This window comes from Phyllopteryx taeniolatus, chromosome 3 (genome assembly GCF_024500385.1).
Source record: "Phyllopteryx taeniolatus isolate TA_2022b chromosome 3, UOR_Ptae_1.2, whole genome shotgun sequence".
In the NCBI taxonomy this organism is placed as follows: domain Eukaryota; kingdom Metazoa; phylum Chordata; class Actinopteri; order Syngnathiformes; family Syngnathidae; genus Phyllopteryx; species Phyllopteryx taeniolatus.
In genome coordinates this window covers 14738703-14762874 of record NC_084504.1, presented here as the reverse complement: position 1 = coordinate 14762874, position 24172 = coordinate 14738703, and the positions used below count along the sequence as shown (strand labels likewise).

General features: G+C 43.0%; 1 protein-coding gene and 1 long non-coding RNA gene across 2 annotated transcripts in view; one reads left to right on the top strand and one right to left on the bottom strand.

Moving 5' to 3' along the window:
- LOC133474940 (bone morphogenetic protein receptor type-1B-like) overlaps positions 1–24172 on the bottom strand; it is a 99150-nt gene that overhangs the window by 56190 nt on the left and 18788 nt on the right. The window lies entirely within an intron of this gene.
- The window catches only part of LOC133474942 (uncharacterized), a 38478-nt gene that overhangs the window by 11823 nt on the left and 2483 nt on the right, over positions 1–24172 (top strand). The window contains exon 2 of the long non-coding RNA XR_009787672.1: positions 17344–17424. This is a non-coding gene — a long non-coding RNA (uncharacterized LOC133474942). The remainder of the gene's footprint in view (positions 1–17343; positions 17425–24172) is intronic.

Here is a 24172-nt window from a genome sequence, read left to right as displayed (position 1 = left end):
GGAAAGAAGAGGAATGAAGATAAGCCGAAGTATGACAATTATATGTGCATGAATGAGAGGGGTGGTGGGGGAAGAGTGATTGCTACAGGAGAAGAGATAGCAACGGTGGAGGACTTTAAATACTTGGGGTTGTCATATGTGTGTGTTCCGGGTTTTGTCTTCCCCCCCTGTTTCACACACACCTGCTCATGTGAGCATCTTCATCACCTGTGCCTCGTTCACCCTAATTACCCCTTGTATATAACCTCGTGTCTCATTTCCTCTCGTTGCCAGTTCGTTGTACCTTGTCGTCGCGTTCCAGCATTCCTTGTTTCCACGTCATAGATTCACAGTAAGACCTGACCCTGTTCCGATTATCGACCTTGTCTCTTTGCCTCATGTTTTTGGATACTGTTGCCTCTCTTGGATTGCCTGCCTGTGTACCGACCTATGCCCGTCTATTAAACCTCTCTTTTTGGAAACTGTCAATTTGTTTTGGAGTCGTGCATTTTTGGGTCCTATCCTCTGTTCCGTTCATGACAGAACGAACTGGCCAGAACATGGACCCAGCAGACTCAGACCCGGTGCGCAAGGCCCTTCAAGCGCAGGGTCAACGCCTCGCGAAGCAGGATGAGCAGATTGCCGCCCTCCACCTTCATCTAGAGGGACTGTCAAGGAATCAGACCAATATGATGAGACAGGTGGCCTCGCAGTTTGAACTTCTTTTGAAATTTTTTCAAGAGAAGGAACCAGTTGGCACCACACCCAGTACTGCCACGGTATTTCCGTGTGAAGTAGTCACCATGCAGCCACCTGCCACCTCCGCTGCTGTCTGCCCACAGCTCTCTCGACCGGAGAGGTTCTCTGGAGAATCTGGGAACATTAAGCCGTTCATCACGCAGTGCGAACTCCACTTTGAACTACAGGCAACCGCCTTCCCCACCGAGCGGGCAAAGATCGCATTCGTCATTTCCCACCTGACTGGTCGTGCGGAGGCGTGGGCTACTGCTGAATGGAGCCGCAATTCCGCCGCGTGTTATTCATGGGCTTTTTTCGTCAAGACTATGGAGCAAATTTTTCAATTTTCCACTCCTGATCGTGAGGCAGCTCGCTCCCTTGTCACCTTACAACAAGGCAAGCGCAGGGTGTCAGATTACGCGATTGAGTTTCGCATTCTAGCAGCTGAGACTCATTGGAATAATCGGGCGCTACTCGATGCCTTTTTTCAAGGACTATCCCCCGCCGTCAAGGATCATTTAGTCCCGCTAGACCTGCCGACCGACTTGGACACTCTCATCGCTCTCGCCCTCAAGATCGACAGAAGGCTTTTGGATCGCGAGCTGGATGGAGTTCGGCGAAGGGATGCTTCACCGCGCACTTGGAGGACGAGCCTCGGTGACAAGCCAAACCAAGGCAGATTCCCTGCTGCCAGTCTCAATCCACTGGCTAGCGTCACCACGGATGAGCCCATGCAACTGGGCAGGTTCCGTCTCTCCCCTGAGGAACGTCAACGCCGGCTGAGGGAAGGGCGGTGCTTCTACTGCGGTCAGTTGGGTCATTCCGTGAGCAACTGTCACGTCAAAGTTCCCGGTGCCGGTAGCCAGGGCACGGGAGAGGTGAGTCTGAATGTCATTAAGGAAGACCCTACACGGGTTCTTCCTAAAGTGACACTATGCTCTCCTGATCAAGAAATGCATACACCTGTTTTAATTGACTCTGGTTCTGATGCAAATTTACTCAACTCCATCCTTGTTAGACGTATGCACCTTAGAACCTTTGGAATAAAACGCCACCGCAACACCTATGCTGCAGACGGCAGTTTTATGGGCAAGATCACTCACCGCACCCAAACACTCACATTGACATTCCCTGATTCTCACTCGGAACGTATTAGTTTTCATGTTTTTGACGCCATGAATCATGACGTTATCTTAGGGAACCCATGGTTGAAATTACATAACCCCCACATTGACTGGTCCTCTGGGCAGGTTATGTCATGGGGCAGCAATTGCGCCCGGAACTGTTTCAAGCCGCCACGTGATGTTCAGGGTCATGTTTCTAAGGACACTCCACAGACCCCATCTGCGGATCCTGATTTATCTCAAGTGCCCACCTGTTATCAGGATATTAAAGATGTTTTTTCCAAGTCCAAGGCCAAATCCCTTCCACCCCACAGACCTTATGACTGTGCTATTGACTTGCTGCCTGGAACCACACCCCCACGAGGGAGGTTGTTCTCTCTTTCAGGGCCGGAACACAAGGCCATGAAGGAATACGTAGAAGAATCACTGGCAGCCGGGATCATTCGCCCATCTTCATCCCCTGCGGGAGCAGGATTTTTCTTCGTGGACAAGAAAGACAAGACCCTGCGACCCTGTATCGATTACCGGGGTCTCAATGAGATCACGGTAAAAAACAGGTACCCTCTTCCTCTCATCTCCACCGCCTTTGAGTTCCTGGAGGGAGCCAAGATTTTCACAAAACTGGACTTAAGAAATGCATATCATCTAGTCAGGATAAGGGAGGGGGATGAATGGAAAACAGCATTCAACACACCAACGGGACATTATGAATATTTGGTAATGCCTTTTGGGCTTACTAACGCTCCAGCTGTTTTCCAGAACCTTGTCAACGATGTCCTGCGCGACATGTTGAATGTTTATGTTTTTGTTTATTTAGATGATATTCTGATATTCTCCCCGGATGAGGAGACTCACATTATTCATGTCCGCTCTGTTTTGCAGCAGTTACTGCAGAATCAACTCTATGTCAAGGCTGAGAAATGTGAGTTCCACCAGGCGTCCGTTTCTTTTCTGGGTTTCGTCCTGGCTCAAGGTGAAGTCAAGATGGACCCTTGCAAAGTCGATGCCGTTATTAATTGGCCTACTCCCACGTCACGCAAAGATGTACAAAGGTTCTTAGGGTTCGCAAACTTCTACAGGAAATTCGTCAGGAATTTCAGTTCTATAGCCTCTCCTTTGCATGATCTTACCTCGCCACACAAACCTTTTGTATGGAACCCGCTTTGTCATGCAGCTTTTCAAAAACTTAAGTCGAGCTTTACCTCCGCTCCCATCCTTACTTTGCCAGATCTCAAACAGCAGTTTGTGGTAGAAGTCGATGCGTCTGATGCCGGAATAGGAGCAGTGCTCTCCCAGAAGTCTCAAGGATGAGAAGTTACATCCTTGTGCGTTTCTCTCCAAAAAATTGACCCCAGCTGAAAGAAATTATGACATTGGCGACCGTGAACTGTTGGCAGTCAAGGTGGCTTTGATGGAGTGGAGGCACTGGCTAGAGGGGGCACATACTCCGTTTTTAGTATGGACAGATCACAAGAACCTTGAATATATTAAAACTGCCAAAAGATTAAATGCGAGGCAGGCTAGATGGGCTCTTTTCTTCTCTAGATTTAATTTTACGTTATCATACCGACCGGGTTCTAAAAATGGTAAGCCAGATGCTTTGTCACGCATTTTCTCCGAGGAGAGTTCTTTGTCCGACCCTAAGACTATTTTGCCTAAGTCATGCTTCATTTCCGCTTTTGTTTGGGACATTGAGACTGCGGTTGAAGGGGCTCTGAAAGACACTCCTAGCCCTGAAGATTGCCCCGAGAACAGACTTTATGTGGTTCCGACCTTAAGGGGAAAAGGTCATCCACTGGGCTCACACGAACCGAACGGTATGTCACCCAGGCATTGCCAAGACGCTATTAGTGGTCGAACAGCACTTTTGGTGGCCTAATGTTAGGAGGGATGTTAGCGATTACGTCAATGCTTGCCAGGTATGTGCTGCTAACAAGGCCTCTCATCAACGTCCTTCTGGGGAGTTGCGACCCCTGCCAATACCACAACGTCCTTGGTCAGACATTTCCGTAGACTTTGTTACAGGATTACCGGCCTCTAAAGGCAATACCACCATTCTTACAGTTGTTGACAGGTTCTCTAAGATGGCGCACTTCATTGCACTTCCAAAACTCCCCTCAGCTAAAGACACTGCCGAGCTAATGATTAATCAGGTTTTTAAGTTCCATGGTTTCCCCAAGAATGTGGTGTCTGATAGGGGTCCCCAATTCATTTCGCAATTTTGGAAGGAGTTTTGTAAACTCATAGGTGCTACCGTCAGTCTGTCATCTGGGTTTCATCCTGAGACCAACGGCCAAACCGAGAGGCTGAACCAGGACCTGGAGACGGGGCTCCGATGTCTCGCTTCACAGGAGCCGCGATCCTGGTCTCAGAAACTGGTTTGGGTCGAATTCTCCCACAATTCCCTCCCCTCTGCATCCACTGGTCTATCGCCTTTTCACGTTGTGCATGGTTACCAACCATCTCTGTTTCCTGCCATAGCCTCAGAATCCACAGTTCCAGCGGCATTAACCTTGGTGAGACGCTGCAGGAGGACCTGGGAGTGAGCCCGCCAGATGCTGCTGCGCCAGGGACGGTCCTACAAAGCCGCTGCTGACCGTCGGAGGACACCGGCCCCGAACTACAAAGTGGGTCAGCGAGTTTGGCTTTCGACCAAACATATTCCACTCCGGGTGGAGTCCAAGAAGCTCGCTCCCAGGTTCGTTGGGCCCTTCCCCATCACAAAAATCATCAACCCTGTCACCGTGAAGCTGAGGCTCCCAAGGTCTATGCGGGTCCACCCTACTTTTCACGTCAGCCTACTCAAGCCAGCCCGGGAGTCCCCTCTGGTCCCGCCTTCCAGGCCCCCTCCTCCCCCCCGGTTTGTGGATGGGGGCCCTGTCTTCTCTGTGAAGCGGCTGTTGTCATCTCGTCGGAGGGGCAGGGGATTTCAATATCTGGTGGACTGGGAGGGCTATGGGCCTGAGGAGCGTTCCTGGGTACCGTCTGCGTTTATCGTGGATGATTCGCTCATTCGGGACTTCCACGTTGCGCATCCAGGGGCCCCAGGGCCGTCTGGGGCCGGCCGTTAAGGGGGGGGGGGGGTACTGTCATATGTGTGTGTTCCGGGTTTTGTCTTCCCCCCCCCCGTTTCACACACACCTGCTCCTGTGAGCATCTTCATCACCTGTGCCTCGTTCACCCTAATTACCCCTTGTATATAACCTCGTGTCTCATTTCCTCTCGTTGCCAGTTCGTTGTACCTTGTCGTCGCGTTCCAGCATTCCTTGTTTCCACGTCATAGATTCACAGTAAGACTTGACCCTGTTCCGATTATCGACCTTGTCTCTTTGCCTCATGTTTTTGGATACTGTTGCCTCTCTTGGATTGCCTCCCTGTGTACCGACCTATGCCCGTCTATTAAACCTCTCTTTTTGGAAACTGTCAATTTGTTTTGGAGTCGTGCATTTTTGGGTCCTATCCTCTGTTCCGTTCATGACACAAGTAGCATTTCTGATTAATTGTACTTGTCAGAGTAGTTTTAATGTAGCATACGTTTTACTTTTACTCAAGTATTTATGTTAAGAAACAGTACTTTTACTCCATTACAATGATCTACATGCCGCTCGTAATTTTTATTTATCAATTATTGCTTATTGATAAGTTTTTTCGTGTGCGACTTGTTTCGACTACGACTTACGCATTGGGCGCTGTTTGCTCCAATACAACTTGATGTTTAACTCCAGTTCATCAATCAAACAACTCAAGACAGTCACCGCACACAATGTCTTCTATTGGGCTTCGCGGGCATAGGCATCAAAACTAGATACGCCAGCCTGGCTAATCGATGTGCTTACGTGGCAGCCATGTTGGGAAGGTCTTGTTCCCAGAGAAGGAAACGCCGCGTAAGTGTTTACATTTCAAACGACAAAACAACGGCTTTCATGCATTGTATTATTTGCCTGGCACTGTCTGCCCAAACATAGATATTCCAACCCACTGCTAAGTTGATAAAACAGCTTGCGGTAAGTTTCAGATGTTTTTGTTGTTGTTTTGGCTGTGCATATTAGCCCACATTAGCACTATTTTATGGTCATAAGTAACTGTAAAAGCTTTGGGGTACATGCTAATCTCTCTCTCTCTCTCTCTCTCTCTCACACACACACACACACACGCACACTGCACATTCACATTTTATTTAGTTAGAGTTTAGTTGTTGCTGTATTTTATTTGACGTTCAAGTTATGCACCATTCAATCAGTACTTGATTAGGTTTTTCACTGAGTACGTTCTTACTCTTACTCAAGCAATTTATGGTAGGACAACTTTTTACTTTTATTTGAGTCGTATTACTTTCAGGTAACAGTACTCTTTACCGTCATGTACAGTATATTCAAATCCAAAAGCTAGTTTATTTTTAGCCATGTCGTGTGTCTTTTGATGTAGTGCTGTAAATATCTGACCACCAATAATGTTCTTTATTAAAAAAAAAAAAATAAATTAAAAAAAACGTCGGCATGTGGGACAGACAACACGTAATGACTCAGACTACAAGACAAATTTGGTCTTTCACGATTGCACTATGTCAGACTAATGCAATAAAATCTTGTATTCCGATACCACCGCAACCCGTTTTTTACAATCACTGGGCTTCACCTTGTCAACTCAAACGCGACCGGATACACTTGTTACCATGGCGACGAACACAATAATGGATCGCGCCGTGTGTTTGTAAGAACAAAATGGGAAAAAACGTGTGTTGGTGGTCACCAGTGCTCGGGAAAGGACTTTCATTCAAGGCTTGCTTGAGGTATGTTCATGTACTTTTAACACGATACGGCTTGCACGCAGGTAACAAAACGTTATGTAGCCTAGCACGCTAGTGCTAGCACTAACTGTTGTAAGCAAACATGCAGGTGTTCTGTCGAATCATGCTCTAAAATTCTGGTGTGTGTGAAGTAATTTAATTACAGTAAGTTAGCACCCATTATTTCAGTCATCTTGTAATGTTGGTTTGACCTGACTGATTAGAATACACGATCTGACTAGAGCAGTGATTTCCAACCTGTATGTACCTCCTGCCATCTAATAGAAGACCATTCATTTGTTCTGTCTGTCAGTATGCCTCACTGGCATAAAAAGATGAATAAAGATACATTATTGATTGTAATATATATATATTTTGAGCAATTAAGTAGACAAGTATATACAGTAAATGAACAAGTCATTTAAATAGACACATTGCTCCATCTTGTGATCGGTTATCGTTTTTTTTTAAACTCGCTGATCGGTCCCAAAAATCCTGATCATGTAAAGCCTAGTTTAAACACATCATAGATTCTCAACATCACTTCTTGAAATTCAACATCAGATGCTCATTTTAGCGTGCCACGAAGTTTGCACCCAAATGCACACAAACATGATGCGTAGTGGCTAGTCCATCCATTTTATCAATCTGGGGTTGCCATGGCCATCATTGAAATGCTATTATTACAAGCCAGTTCCACATCAACAGGATTGTGAAGCTGTTAGTGTATGGTATGGCTGATCACAAATCAGTTGTGACTCAAATTGGCATTCGAATCCTCAGAAACAAATGAATGCTGAATCAGAATTTTGGGATTCAAATCACAACGAATCAAAGAATAAAATACTACATTTTGACAAGAGTTGCAACTGTTGCCACGCTGCATTTACTTAAAAAAATAAGAAAAAAATAATAATCTAAATTTTTAGCCTTTGTTTATGGCCGACCCCATTTGGCATTACTGCGCATGGTTTCTACACATGTAAGCAGTTGTAGCTACAGTACAGCCCTCCACCGATAGCTTTGCAGAATGAGGCGTACATTAGCCTAGCCCCAAGGAGCTGCACGGATAGTCATGGCAGTGCCAGCAACAGCCAAAACGTAGCAGCGTACTCTCTTTTCGGTTCAATAGATAGTTTTCAAATAATCAAATTGGATTTTTCATTTGGTGGACTATGATTTCAGAATAGTACAAGGAGTAACGATTTGATTCCAATTCTGAAGTCATTCATGACTGTCAATATGAACTGGGATTTAGAGGGAGCTTTCTAGCCCTAGTGTATGGGGACATGGTTCAATCCGGGAAGCAACGTGGCATGGAGAAATGGGGTTGGGCAGGGAGAGGTGATAGGAGCAAAACGGGGTGTTGGAAGGGTGGCGGGCGAGGACGGGGGGTTCTCATGAGGGTCCACGAGGGGTGAGTGGCACAGTGGGATAAGAGCGTGGGGAGTTCATGGCCCAGCCAGGCCCTTTTCGCACTGCATAAACAAAGAGATTACAGTGAGAAGGGGGCTCGGGACCCCTAACAAGCAGGGACCACCACACACACACACACACACACACACACACACACACACACACACACACACACACACTAACTAACTAACAACGAGCATCATAACATTGTGGCGCCACCTGTCTCCTCTTCACCAATTAATGAGCCTCTGGGATGCTCCCAACAAGTGGCAATTAGAGGGGTGGCGCAGGGGTGGGTGGTGTACGGGGGAGTGATGGAATGAGGGAGAAGGGGTAGTGGTGCATAATAGGAGCGAGAGGAGAGAGGAAAGCATTTCTGTCCATGTATGGCAGTTTTTAAACATACCGTATTTTCTCAAATAAAGACACCATGCCCCAAATAGCTAAAACGCCCCCAAATTACTTAAAAGGGACTTACGGTGGTACCTTCACTTAAGAGTTCGCTAACTTCCAAATTTTTAAGCCCTTGCTATCATGTCAAAGCCAAAAGGTAAGCTGAGCTGAGCTGTGTTGAGTTTTGTCGGATGTGCAGATTAGCAGGAACTAACAGCGTTATCTTATTGATTGCACGGCAGAGTTACGAATGCGGTTAAGGCAGTGGGTATTTATGTTTGGTCATGCATCCATGCGCCACATACAAACAGTGTAGTGTAATGAAGTGCTGCCTCCACGAGTGAAAATGCTTTTGTCTTTTGTGGCGCCTGAACACTCCATCATGTGATCGAAAATGACTATTTGTTGTTTTTAACATAAAGTGGTACCTTGACTTAGGAACGTCCCAACTTGGGAGTTTTTCACGTTACAAGCACGCTTCGAACGTTGTGGTGTTCGCTGCTGCCATTTAGCGTCGGCGTCTCTGTGTCATGGTCTATGTTCTAGTGTCGATTATATTTAGTTTTGTTTCATGTTTTCCTGTGTCCCATGTTGTTCATGTATTATGTGTCCACTTGTTCTCATCAACACTCTCTCGGACTTCTCTGTCAACCAATCCGCTCACTCCAGCCACTCGTGTCTTGTCCAGGTGTTCCCCGTCGTCTCGTCAGTTTGCTTGTATTTAGTTCCTCAGTTTCTTTCAGTCTTTGTTGGGTCATTGTCGTATGTCATCTGTCGTCACGTCATGTTTTTGTAGTGGTTAGGTCTTTGTTCCCTGGTGTTTGCTATGTTGTATTTAGATTTTGGACTTACAAAGGCCTTTTGCCTTCATGATCATTGTTTGCCTTTTGTGCTTGTTAAATTAAAATTCTTTTTTTTATATATATTCCTGCACTCCTGCCTTGCCTTCCTGCAACTGGTTCCTCCACCTTCTCGCCTCAAACACCTTGAAAACCCCAACTTGACAATCTGCTTATCGAAAATTTTTAGAATTGTCTATTCTACCGATTATCCCATTGAGGCGGGGCCTGGTCTGGTGAGTGATGTGGGTGTCAGCGAATGAGAATGCAGAGTTGGCTATCTGTTTGTGGCCATTGGCAGCTTATCAGTGCTTATTAAGTTTTTTTGTTTTGTTTGTTTGTTTGTTTTGTTGTGACCAGTTATTCAATAAATCTATTAAATCAATTAAAAGTGACCACTTGCGAGGGCATTTCAATATGTTTTAACTAGTGATGGTGGGCTATCTTACTGTAAATTAGCTAACATCGATGCGTTATCTTGTGTTGGCAATCGTAGAGGGGCTGTTGTGGTACACATTATAATTCCCCTTCCTTGTCAACTGTGAGATGATACCAAACTTCAAACTTCAGATGTTTTCTGTCTATTAATGACTCTTTCCTCCTAGCTTGATGCCACCGCGCTTATTTCTACACGGAGTATTGCGTTTGGCCGCAGTAACAGTGTCCATGTGTAAAAATTAGGTTTTAACATTTTTCTGTAGTCAAATTATTCAAATCATCGGATTAATCATTCTAACCCTAAAATGAGCACTTTTTTTTTTCAACCGATGGAATCCACACAGAATTATTTTACGTTACATAACTTTACATTCCTTACACATACTGTAGATTATTTTAGATTTGAGACTGTGTGAGTTCCAGGATGCACATGTCTGGAAACAATGAGTCCCAGCCCTGGAACAATGAGTCCCTGCAACTTATCATCACGCAATACAGATACAGTAATATCACGGTTCTTGCTTCACGGTCCCGCTATATTGCAGATTTTTTATACTGCAGATCTTTTAAACTGCTCATACAATATTTGGTGTTATCCATTGCTCTTGCTGTCTCTCAATATATTACCATGTGTTTAGGCCTGCCATGATAGCATTTTTTTATGGTATATTGCCCAAAAACTTTTGTTTTGTTTGTTGGTTTTGTTTTTTTAAATGCCACTGATATAATGATATTACAGCATAATAAAGAATTGTACACCTCATACAAATTCTGCTCTTGTAATCAAACATGAGCACAATTGTGTAATGTTGTCTCATTTACTTAATAAAAGTAGGGCTGTATTTCAGAGACCGTTATACATGTTCAAATAAAGCGCTTAACTTCAGGAAAAAAAAAAGAAGAATTTCCCTTCCTGTTTGGCATCTTGACACAACCGTGAAGTCTCAAACAATTTGACATATTTTAATTTCAATAAAATCTTAACAAATGAGCTGTCTTAGAGGTTGTGTTTGTTCAAAACCTTTGTTTTGTTTCATAATAGTTTCACATGTATGCACTTTTAATAACTGCTCCCAGTGGGAACTTCCCACTGAGAATAAATAAAAACCAAGGGGTAAAGGTATTACTGCATACGGATAATCGGTTTATGAATGGATAACCAATTTATTATCATATAACTACTTTACGAACGGATAGCCAGCTGATGAAAAAAATTACCTGTTTATTTATACTTTTACACAAAAGCACTTTAAGGACTTTATTGAGCTCAGGTAATAGGAGAATTTTCTCAATTTCACACTTTTTAGCTGATAACATTAATATTGAAAATTTGGGGTAGTAAATATTTACTGGACAAGAGGAGAATATAAAAACGGTTATGTATAGTAACTTAATCTGTCAGATAATTGTAACACATTCAAAAAGCAGGAAAAGTTTGGCCTAAATGACATACAGTACTCACCCTTTGTTAGTCAAAAGCGAACTGAAGTACAAGACTTGAGTTCATGTGGATGTGAAAGGCCCGGTTCGACTGGGTTTGCCTTGGATGCTTAGCCAGCGACCGCCAGCCCACATAACCAAATTGTGACAGCGTGGTGGATCACTTGCTTGTGCTTTGATTTAAGAAGGCAGCTAGCCGGCTAGCTAGCCCGCTAGCTACACTACACGTCAAACGTTCCTCACAGTTCTATGTAAGCTTTATACGATCGGGATTTTTTTTTTTTTTTAGGCCGGTATGGCTCGCAAGCAGGCAACTAAACGTAATCTAGCCTAGCAAGCTAGTGCTAGCACTAACGGTTGTACTGGCGTTCTGTTGAATCATGCTCTAAAAGTTTCGGTGTGTGTGAAATAATTTAACTACAATAATTTAATTACAGTAAATTAGGACCCATTATTACTTTCATGTTGTAAAGTTGGTTTGACCTGACTGATTAGAATACGTGACCTGAAGATATTTTTGAAGATACGCAACATACAGTACACAAGTATATACAGTAAATGAACATGTCATTTAAATAGACACATTGCTCCATCTTGTGATCGGATCGGTTATCGTTTTTTTTTTTTTTTTTTTTTTTTAAACTTGCTGATCGGTGATCGTCCACAAAAATCCTGATCGTGTAAAGCCTACCGGCGATGTTTTTTCACTGACAAAATAAAAAAAACTTTACTGGCCGTCTGGTATTTACAGTACTATGTCACAAGACACGCTAAAATGCTAAAAATAAACTAGCTTTTGAATTCAAACATACACGACAGCGACGTGGGGTAAATGTCTTTTGCGGAGCCGATCAATGATGTCATCAATGATGTCATTGATCGGATCGGCGAATTATGACATTAAAGCAGATCAGCCGATCTGCATAAAATGCAAATTATTGGCCGATACCGATCAAGCCGATCAGATTATTGTAAAGTCGAGTTATATGCTTCATTTTGGCACCGGGCGGCGACCTGGCTGTCCACTGTGGGCTGCCCAGGCATAGACAGACTACCCGATCCTGCGTGCTTCTCTTTACCGACTGATAGCGAGGCTCGTGGCTGCTCCGCTCCCCGCATGTGGAAGCCGGCGAGTCTGTCTGCCCTGCCCGCAGGGCGCGGCGCCGCCTCTCCCCTCAGAAGAAAAACTCAAGTGAACTACCTACCCCTTAGTAGTGAGAGGGAAATGTAAGATAACCACACAATTACAAACCTTATGGAAGACGGTTTTATTTTAAACTTTTAATTTTTTTTTAATTAAGCACACACATACATAGAGCAACTCTTGTCAAAAATTAAAAAAAATCACACATCCGATTTCCGGCACTACGCCAGCGTACTTTTAGCCATGAATAAAAAGTTGACTTTCCCTAAAGTGTCCCACTTTGTGTGCATATACGGAGCAAACACCTTACCGCCAGCAGTTCGCTGCTTTCGTGAGCGGCGCGCCGGGTGTTACCACAACAATGACATTTTGAGTCTGGAAAATGTCTCTGTTGTATTTATGGAACGATAACCTGCCCTACTCTACCGCTGATTGTCTACTGGCTAGCACCAAGACAAGACTCATACTTTTAGTGGATAATGATTCGCTGAAGCACTTCAACAACACACACACACACACATACACATAGAGTACGTGAGTAAGCTATGTTTTGTGTCTGTGGACGCAGATTCACCATGCTTTATGTGTCCCTGCTCAATTTTGTGCATCTCAGATGCGGGACGCACATCAAACGAGATCCCTGCTTATACATTCAGAAGAAACGTTCACAAGTTTGTGAAGCACACTGAGAAAAGTCTACTTAATTGCGCTTCTTTTTGTTTTGCAGACTGCTGACACGTAACAGGACACGCTTGATTCAAAAGCAGCTACACAGGCTACACAAAAGCTTACAAGCCGGTGTGTGTGTATGTGTGTCTCCAAACAGGCATGCACATACACACGGGGCAGGTGTGGGGTGACCGTCCGGGTTGCTAGCTTCGCTCCAGCTCCCAAATATAGAGCGACCGCTCTGTGAGGATGCGGGAAAAGCTTCTCCAATGACCACAAGTGACACACACACACGCACGCACACGCACACTCACACACCCTGATACACGTACAAAAACAGCATCATACTGCATGTACGTAAATGATTAAGTACATGATTAAAATGTATGCACCGGTGTGTTATTAAGCGTGATTGAGATCTTTATCATCCTGCAATCTGTAAGCACGCCAGCTCATTTCCTCAACCTACCCTCACAGTCATCTACTTGTATTTCTCCTTACTTTCCTTAAAATGTATGAAAAGATACTAGTGACAGAGTCCATTCAGCAGGGAACAGAGAAGCCTTCTGCAGCTGAAATATAACACTATGACACCTTCACCCCCATCCTCTTCCCCAAGGATGACTTGTGTAGACCAGCTAACGGGTCTGACACGTACAAACATGCCACTCTGTGTGTGCGTGTGTGTACGTGTGTATGTCGCCAACTTATCTGAGCAGGTACTAAAGCTAAGAGCATACACGCTACCTTCCGTATGAATTAAAAACCTTAAATACTGTGTTCCCCAAATATATCATATTTTGTTTTTTTCAAATGTTTATTGATTTTTACAGTAGGCAGGCAAGTCTAGATTTAGAATTGCATGCTTCAGTGTAGTACCACGTTGTAACCCTGCAACATGTCAGGCAGCACTGAGGTCAACTGGAAGAGATGGAGTGTAATTAATTAATAGCAAGAAGAGTAATACAGTGCCATGTTTCAACATTTTAATAACCTGTTGCGCCGTGTGTTGAAGTAGCATTGTTGGAAGGTTTGGAATTACCGTAACATACTAATTTCTGTTAGCCCATCTATGGCATTTCGGATTATATGTTAGCATTAAGATAGCTGACTTTCATTAGATGACATTATTGTATACAATTTGGTTAAGCATTTTGGTGTTTAAATATACGTTTAATTCTTTTTCGTTTCATGTGTCAGTTTTACAGTAAATTTCAACTGGCAGTGCCAAATAAACACCTTGAAGCAAGCACGCTTTGCCTCTTACTTAAAGAACTGTGCAAGCGACTCTTCTTTTTGTTTCTTTTTAGTGATGTTATATGATTGTCTCCCATTTCTTGACAGAGTCGAAAACAGGTGCTAAGGAATAGTTTAAAAGTGTGTTTGAATACGTTTATGTGTTTTAATCATTTTAAATGCAATTAAAGGGTCTGGGAGGGGGGGGGGGGGGGGTAAAACTATGAAATGGTTTTATATGGCCTCTCTATTTTGCAGATTTTCACCTATCACGGGTGAGTCTGCAACGTATCTTCCATGATAAACGGGGATTCACTGTACTTACTGTAATGCCCTGGCATTTAAGAAAAGAGTGCCAGAGTCAGGGTATACTTTTCAGCCATTTATTGAACAGTGGGAGGACAGTTAAATACATGACCATGACCACACTCACGCAGGAGCTGCTGTCAGCCACAGGTCACACCCAGACACTCACAAGCAGACTTGTCAAAACCACCCTGAGAAAAAAAAAAATGTAAAAGTTGTAATAAGAGATCATTACTTGTAATATTACAACCATTTTCTACTTCTAACACGACAACATTAATCTGGCAAAATTAATGGAAAATAAGCAAGTAACAGCTCACTTTATGTGGTTCAATTCAGACCTGGATATTTACACCAAACCTCATACGCACGTGAATGTATCAGTTTTTTTCTTACAATATTAGCATTATGTCCGCGTATTATCAGAACAGTGAGGGCAATGTCAGTTAAATTGGTTAAGGTATCGACGACAGTGAGCACGGGGTAACTCGGTAACTCAATCTTGTCATTACTCCCATTGACATGTGAGCCAGGGAATATATATGTGTGTGTGCGCGCAGCGTAGCCCTGCTATATCACGGTTCATTGTTCGCACCTCTGCTAGGTCACCTTTTTTTAAGTGATCGCTTTCTATGGGTTTTTCTTTTTGCAAAATCATCAAAAAAAAATAAATAAATGTACCGGCATTACCAGATAACTAGCAACCCTTTACTGCTCAGTGACTGTTTTTTTGTGTCAATGTCTTTCTGTCTCCAAAGTGTTCTGTAAATTGACTGTCTGTTGTCGTACTAGAGCGGCTCCAACTACCGGAGACAAATTCCTTCTGTGTTTTTTGGACATACTTGGCAAATAAAGATGAGTCTGATTCTGATATACTTACTGTAATGCCCTCGCATGGGGGAAAGGAGAGCCGTAGTCGCAGATGCATTCCTCAGTCATTTATTGAAAAGATTAATTCATTCATTCATTCATTTTCCGTACCGCTTATCCTCACTAAGGTCGCGGGCGTGCTGGAGCCTATCCCAGCTATATTCGGGTACACCCTGAACTGGTCGGCACCCAATCGCAGGGCACATATAAACAAACAACCATTTGCACTCACATTCTCACCTCCGGGCAATTTAGAGTGCATGCATGTTTTTGGGATGTGGGAGGAAACCGCAGTACCCGGAGAAAACCCACGCAGGCATGGGGAGATGCAGATGTGCAAACCAGTCGTTCACCGTGCCGCTTATTGAAAACAGAAAAGAGAAAAGTAAAACATTTCAACACGATGAGCTGTCTTGAAGAAGCTGTAGTCGGCCACAGCTCACACCCAGAGACTCACACACTAATGTCACACACCACCCCACTAGGCCCCGCCTCTTAAAGGCAAATGCATGCACACAGGCACTACAATACTGTATTTTCTATACATTTTATGCTTTAATAAGCTTACAAGGGCGTGGGAGGGGTAAAACTATTTAAAAAAACTTTATGTACGCTATATTGCGGATTTTCAATTAATGTGAGCGGGTCTGCAATTATCCCCGTGATAAAGGGGAGTTCTCTGTATTACATCTTTCCATTGAATGCATACACATTCACACGTTGAAGGCACACACACACACGCACACGCACGCACGCACCACACACACGCACACACACACACACACACAATGAGACCCCGCAGACCCTCCCCCCTGACTTAAGAGAAATTACTGCCACCTGAAGTGGAACCCTGTCCATCATGAAGAGGCCCCCCTAATGCCCCACAGGTGTCCTTTAACATGTCCAAAGCGCCTCCTCACCGTGCCCAACTGCCCCCCACCCCGGGGCCCTCTGTGTGGCCATTCATCTGCCTGTGGTGGTGGAGGACATCAAAACAAAACACCTCCCCGGGGGGGAGGTGGTGGTGGGAGGAAAATAACAAAAAGCTCAAAGCTCAGCGTGCTCGTGAATTACTGAGCAGGGAATACAAACATTTAATAAAGGTTCATACACATGAAGTGGAACACAACCTGAAAGTGGGACAATTTGAAGTTTGGCCAAATATGTCTCCAGTCCAGCAAAGCCTCTTGTTGGACAAGACTTCACCACCTAAGGGCAACAGTGATGGCCAAGGGGGAAAGTGTAATGAGTAATGATAACCACAGAATCAGAATCATCTTTATTTGCCAAGTATGTCCAAAAAACACACAAGGAATTTGTCTCCGGTAGTTGGAGCCGATCTAGTACGACAACAGACAGTCAATTGACAGAACACTTTTGAGACAAAGACATTGACAAAAACAGTCACTGAGCAATAAAGGGTTAATAGTTATCTGGTAATGCCGGTAAATTTTTTATCTTATTTTATTTATTTTTGACAATTGTGCAAGAGATGCAGAGTCCTCCAGCACTTAGAGCAGTTCGAATGACTAATATTGCAATAGCCCGGTCAAGTAGAAAGGGGAGTGGCAATAATAATAATAATAATAATAATAATAATAATAATAACAATAATAATAGGACAGTCGTAAAAGGTGATCCAAAGGTTATTGTTTTAATAATTTATAGACCTACAAGATACAATGAAAAATGTATGGAGGATTTTCAGAACTGCTGAAGTTATTTGCACTGACCACAACTATTTTGTAATAATGGGAGACTTTAACAAACAAACAAACAAAAACAAAATCTCAAGAACTCCCTGTTATACTGCACACATTTGACCTCTCTCAACATATTAAGAGTCCAACCCACACTCAAGGTCACATCTCAGACCTGGTCATCTCTAAGGATGCTGAAATTCTATCGGTTGACATTAAGGATATGGCTATTTCTGACCATTAATGTGTGTTCTTTGTATTACAGATTCTTCAGCTTGTTCAAGAGTCTAAATTTGCCGTCCCCTCAAATGAATTCAACACACAGCCATGACGACCTAAACCAATGGTAAGGAACGTGAGTCAGAATATGTAGTATTAAAGATGAGTATTATAGATTATTTCACGCAACGGGGACAACAATTAGCCGTCCAGTAGATTATGACAATGGGTCGACCAACATGACTCATGAGTTGTACCTTTACTATTATTCTGCATTTCTTCACAATGGCTACAGATCATTATTTTGGTACCCCTCATATTACATTGTGTGGAGACAAAGACAGACAGATAGACAGAGAGACAGGTAAACGGAGAGAAAGCAAGACAGTGGTACGTTTAGAATAAACACGAGGACTCTCCGTTGTCGCCCAGGAAGAAATGCTCCCCTTTGATGTCAGTGCCATGTGACCCCCGCGGCGGTCTGAGGAATTGAAGCAACGTCCAAACAAATGTCAACACTCCTAACACCCTCAAGGTCACCCCGTGTTTGGGTGTGTGTGTGTTTGGGGTTGCAGGGGGGGGATGGGTGTGGAAGATCGTTGACCTTCAGGAGCATGTGGCAAACAAAGGAAATGGCAAAGGACAAGTGTTTCAGCAGAAACATCATTCACTATGTTGAACGGTCACAGAATTGAGTATAACGTTCAGATATTTTATTCTAGTAGCAACCGATGACTTGCGACACAAGATGGCAGCGTAATGATCGAGCTCCAAGTATCAGCCACAAATTGTATGGTAATTCAAAGGTTTTGCTCATTGAACTCACTCTCGCTTTTATGAGTGGGGACAAAAATAAGAAAAAGGAATATGGACTAAGAAACAACACTGAACGAGAAACCGAGGGAAAAGTTGCGGGCGGCGACAGCCCAACCAGTCAAGATGGAGTACAGAAGGGAAATCTGCGAGGTGATGAGTGAAGTTATGAGTGCGGGGATGGCATCGCTTCGGGCTGAATTGAAAAAAGAACTTTCTGACTTCAGGGGGTGCTTTCGGTAAGATATTAAAAAAAAAAAAAAAAAAAAAACATTTAGGAATTCAAAACGGAAGTGAATACACGAAGTGACGAGCCAAGTCGAAGGCACAGTGAAACAAGTTGGAGAGATGGAGATTAGCATGGCCTGTATGGAGAAATTGGACATTGGCATCTAGGAGACCCTCACCCAAGCTTCTTACTAACCATTACGGGGGAAGGTGACTGATTTGGAAGGGCGATCTTGGCGCAACAACATCAGGATCTATGGTAAACCAGAGGGTGCCAAGGACACATCTGCGGTGGCCTTCAGTGAAAACTTTCACAGTTCGGAGCTGGGGAACGAGCATGGATGCAGCCTAGGGATAGAACAAGCCGACCGTGCTATGGCACCAAAACCTCCGCCAAGTGCCTCCCTCGCTCCGTGGTGGTTCATTTTCTCCAGTTCACAACGAAAGAGAAGATCCTTCACGATGCATGGAGAGAAAAAAAAGCCCCACGTCTAAAATAAGCCAGTAGCGCGGCTCAAGCACCGAGGACCTGCGGAGACGAGGAGTCAAGGTGGGCGAAATCACCGCCGGGCCCAGTAAGGAGAGCATATCGGAGGAGGCACTGGCTTGTCTTCTACCTTAGGAGGCAGCCAAGATCCAACACGACGGAGGAAGGCAACATTTCCAACGGCAAATCCGGGAGAAGCTGAGTGAGTACCATAGGACAGAGCCAGGGAATGCAGATGAGACCACTTAAAAGTTGAATTTCTGAACACCTTAGACTTTCCTACATTGGGTGAAGACATTAATGGTAAACTTATATTACCAATAATAACAGAGGAAGTAAAACCATTTCACGCTTGAACTCTAACAAATTGCCTGGATTGGATGGTTGGGAAACCAGAGTGGTAAAAATCAATGAGAGAACACCTGCTCCCTTCTCCTACAGTTCTGCTTTAATTATACCCTAAAGGGAGGCCCTCCCCCCCGTCCTGGAGGGAGGCCTTCATACCTGTAATTCCAAAAGAAGGAAAAGGATGCAAAGGATTGCAAAGGCTACAGACCCATTAGTGTTTTAAACACCAACTACATATGCCATTGTTCTTGCAAAAAGAATGGAAACACCAATGGGCTGGTTAATTGATGAGGACCAAATGGGATTAATTAAAAAAACAAAAAAACAAGCAAGCTCAGGACAATATAAGAAGAACCCTACACATCATTGAACGGATTCATAAAGATCACATTGACACTATCATTCGGGCTGAATTGGTAAGATGTAGGGAAAGTCCATTTTGTAAGATGTATTCAGGCACTCTATTCCTCCCCTCCCGCAAGAATTCAAGTTAATAGCAATCGCTCTAATTCCATAACTCTACAATGTGGCTGTAAACTGGGCTGTCCCCTCAGTCACAGCCTATTTAATTTATTTATTGAACCCTTAGCCCAAACAGTACATCAGTTGATAGGTTTGAATAGTATTCTTTTAGGAGGAGTGGAGTACAAAATCAATCTGTATGCGGGCGATGTATTCGTTACATTAAAGAACCCTGACTCAGGCTTGCCTCTATTCATGACAATGTTAGAAACATTTGGGCAACACTCAGGTTATGTACATAAAACTCAGGCTATGGTACTTAATAATGTTCCTGCACAAGAATTCACAGCAAAGTATAACTTTAATTGGCACTGGACTCGAATTAAATATCTGGGAGTCAATTTATCTAAAGACTTTGTCACAGTTATTCAATACTAACTATACAAGCATCAACGACTTGAACAAGTGCGGGGCTACATTGGTCAAAATGAATATCCTTGCAAGATTATTATATCTTTTTTTATATATAATTACAAGTCCATAACCCCCTGAGACAATTTAGAGAGATTTTAGGATTTATCCAGGAAAAAAGGAAGCCCAGGTTTAGACTTGCTACCATCCAGCGCTGGTGGAGAGAGCCGGCATGGCTCTCCGCTCCTTGAGGAATTATTATTTAGCAGCCCAGTTGAGACCTTTAATTTACTGCTGTAATCCACTTTATGTGGTCAAATGGAAGGCTATAGAGTTCTCTTTAACAGATCATGCTCACATCTTTTGGTCCTGCCCCTCCATCCCGCCCTTTTGGAGGAAAGTAGCAAAGATTATCTCATAGGTCTTACATTTTTGGTGTCTGTGTATCGTTCACGACCATTTATCTTGGTATTGTACCGGAAGGACTGGATAAAAATGACATTTATCTTTTCAAGCTGCTGCAACCTGCAATTTACATTGTAAAAGATCTACAAGATCTATGTTCTGGAGCGTATGACTTACTCCATACGCCTTGAATAAGATTTGGGTGAAAAACAATAGCAGAAATGGTGTGCATAGTGAACCAATTAAATACATTGTTTATAAATAGCTACACTATTTGAGGCATATTGTCTTATACTAGACAATTTGAAAGTGTATGGATCATACCAGACCTTTTTTTATTTCTTTAGTTTTCTGGGGTTCTTCTTCCTTCCTTTGATTTACAAATGTGAGTTTGATTTTGCACCAAATTTAGTAAATTTAGAAAAAAAAAAACCTGTTAAATAAAGAGTTAAATAATAATAATGATAGCCACACAAAATATTGACACCTTGGTTCCTATTTAGACATTTTCACTTAGGGGTGTACTCACTTTTGCTTGCAATCGTTAAGATATCAATTGTTGTGGGGTGAGATATTTTGAGGCAAGAGTAAATCTACACTGTTTTACGAGCTGCACACGGAATAATTTACATTGTAGCAAAGTATCATTCCTTGAGTGTTGGCCCATGAAAAGATATGATAAATATTGAGCATAAAAATGAATGAAAAAGTAAAATGAGCGAGTTAATCCTTGGATAATCACTGAACTGATATCTTGTGTGGAAAAAGGCAAAGCGAAAAGCCAAAGACTCAAGTTAATCTTTTGAGGCTCACTGAATAGAGGTATTGTGAGGTCAAAAGGCCAAAGAAAAAGCAAAACGCGTGAGTTAAAACTTTTTGCTCACTGAATTGTGGGCTCATGAGGCAAATAATGTCACAGAAAGCCAAGGAATAACCTAAAGGTGCCAGTGAATCCTTTAATGCTCACTGGACTGAGTCAAAAAAGCCAAAGAAAAAGAAAACTGCATAATTTAAGTATTTCAAGTCAGCACAAGTCACCGCTTGGCTTTTTCTTAGTATTCTGTTCACACAATCCTGGTAAACAGAAGTGTCCCATTGCAGTGGTTTATTTGGGCTCGTGTCGAAGCCCAAACGGGGATTAGGACAAAGCCCGTCGCGCCTGCTTTTAGAGTGCTAAGTACTTTCTGCTGCTGCTGTTGACGGCTGCCGGGAGCCCTCAAGTCAAGAGATAGCTGCGTGGAAGTGTGTGCTGGTGTGGAAGACAGATGGCAAGCGGATGCTTTGATGGACAGGTGTTAGTGTGGCGCCCCCTTGGGAACAAATTGAAAAAGTGGATCAAACAGACATCCATATAAGAATTAAGAGTTGCTCTAAAGACCTTTTGTAACGTTCGGTTGTTTTTGTTTGTTGTTTTCAAAAATGGTGCGTACAACAAAAGAAAACACAACATATTTGTTTTGGATAAATGGCACTTCCATTCATTTTATTAGGAAAGAGGATTTGAGATAAAAGTGTTGAACTTGGTCACAGAACTACTTAATCTCTCAAGGCAACACTGTATAGTGGAAAACCTCAAAAAGAAATATTGCTTCAAGAACAATAGAGCAGGGATACAAATGATGATGATGATTTCATGCTGAAATAGTTTTAAATGATTGAGTTGTTAAAAGTGCTGCATGCAGCAAAATTTCACACTGGGGTGCCTTGATACCGAAGTGGATCATGTTCAATCTTTCGAACTTTTCTCCACTAAGTCACATTTGTGTTTCAGTATATGATGTATTGACGTCAAAACTGTGACTTCACGTGATGTTTCATGTGGGCAGCGACAGTTTAGTGTGCCAAGAACTGCACACTTTATTGGACCTCGTCAGCCGACAGTCAGCTGGTCTACCCCCTCCTCTACTAAAAAAGCAAGAAAACATTTTTTAACAAACATAACCTGGTGGGCCTATTGCGAAAACAGAGTTAACTTCGCACATTTGCTTTTATGGCCACCTAATAAACTACTCTTACAGCCTCCGGCACATGTGTCTGTGTGTGTGTGTTTGTGCATGCTTGTGTGTGTGTGTGTGTGTGTGTGCGTGCTTGTGTGTGTTTTGAGTGAATTTTTTCTGCGTATGTTATAACCTACCCCGTAGGACAAAGAGGTCATTTCATATTTAGGGTGTCAAAAATGCCAAGTTGCCTGTAAATCAAACTACTAGGGGTCAATTAAAATGATTCTTTAGCCAAATAAAAGGTGACATTCATGTCTGAAAATGAAGAATGACAAATATGCAGTGGATGGGGCCCCCACAGTCCAACCTAATCTGGTTAGGTTGACTTCCAAATTGTTCTAAATTAAAATTAAAATAAAAAATAAAAAACAACAAAAAAAAGTCCCACAGGAAATAATGCAAAGTGAATTAATGTGTTCCAGGCTCAAAATATCACCATCAGTAACTTTTACTAATTACGTTGTAAATAATTGACAAGCCTTTGAAGCTTGCTGATCTGATATTTACCAAGATATCCTTTGGTTGAGATTTTGATTATAGATGCATATTTCTTTCCAAAAAACATTCAGAATCAAAGCGACTTCATTATGTAAGCACACAGCTTGTGGTACAGCGAGAGTACTGAATGTAAGTAAGTCTCTGTAACTCCATCCAAACATTTTCGACAGTGCTTGTCCTCATCAGGGTCGCGGTTGAGCTGTAGCCTGTAGCCAATCTCAACTGATTTAGTTGAGAAGGCAGACTGGTCGCCAGGGCATCCCTGCAACTCAATTCTCATTTTAAGATTGGCTTCTAATCTACTGAGCAAACACGCCCACCAACTACATATACCACAAACCATCACACAAGGCCAAATACCACCCACCCTGTACACTTTGCACTCCTAAAGTAAGACAGACACACCATAGACAGTTTGGGTAAGTTCTTTAAAAAAATAAATAAAATAAAAAATTAAAAAAACACTTGCGATAGAATTTGTGAAGTTTGTCAACAGGCAAACAGAATGTGGATTCATGTGGACCATGAGGCCAACTCCTCTGAGCCACACACATGCTGCCCATCCACCAGTGATTCTAATTGAACGAAACCTGCCTTTAAGACCACCTGCAATCAAAAAGTTGCACAGGCACACCACGATAAGCTGCGCTCAACCAAGACGTTTGGATATTGATTTGGAAAAATATGAACAAAACACCCCACAACTATCGTCACACTGATTGCCTGTGTGGTAGATTTTGTGTAGCTCCTCCCAACAGTTAAGGAGGCGACAGTCAAACGTCTGATAATAATTACAGTATAATACGGAAAATTTACATTTTAAATGTTTGTATGCAAATCGTTGGATGTCTGAAGTACTCGTCTACCCATCAAGTGTGAAATTAAACCAAGTATATATTTAGTTATCTGCCCATTTCTGAAATTGTGTCCGTGACTGAGGCGTTCTACACTTCTGCCTACTGTGATGTAACAGTGGGGGTAATTTCAATAGTAACCACCTTAGCAGCCAATGACCAGTCGAAGACTTAGCAGCTAGGCTGGCTGAGGCTCCAGAGCAAAAGAGCCACTTTCCAGCAGCAGCCAAAGCACTATCAGCTCAAAGTAAAAACGTAAACGGAGATGTAGTGTTAGCAGAGATTAGGGTTAGCTAAAAGCGTTATCAGCGTTAGCGTCTGATAACCAGCACATACGTAAATGTTCAGTTAACTTTTGTTTGTGTTTTG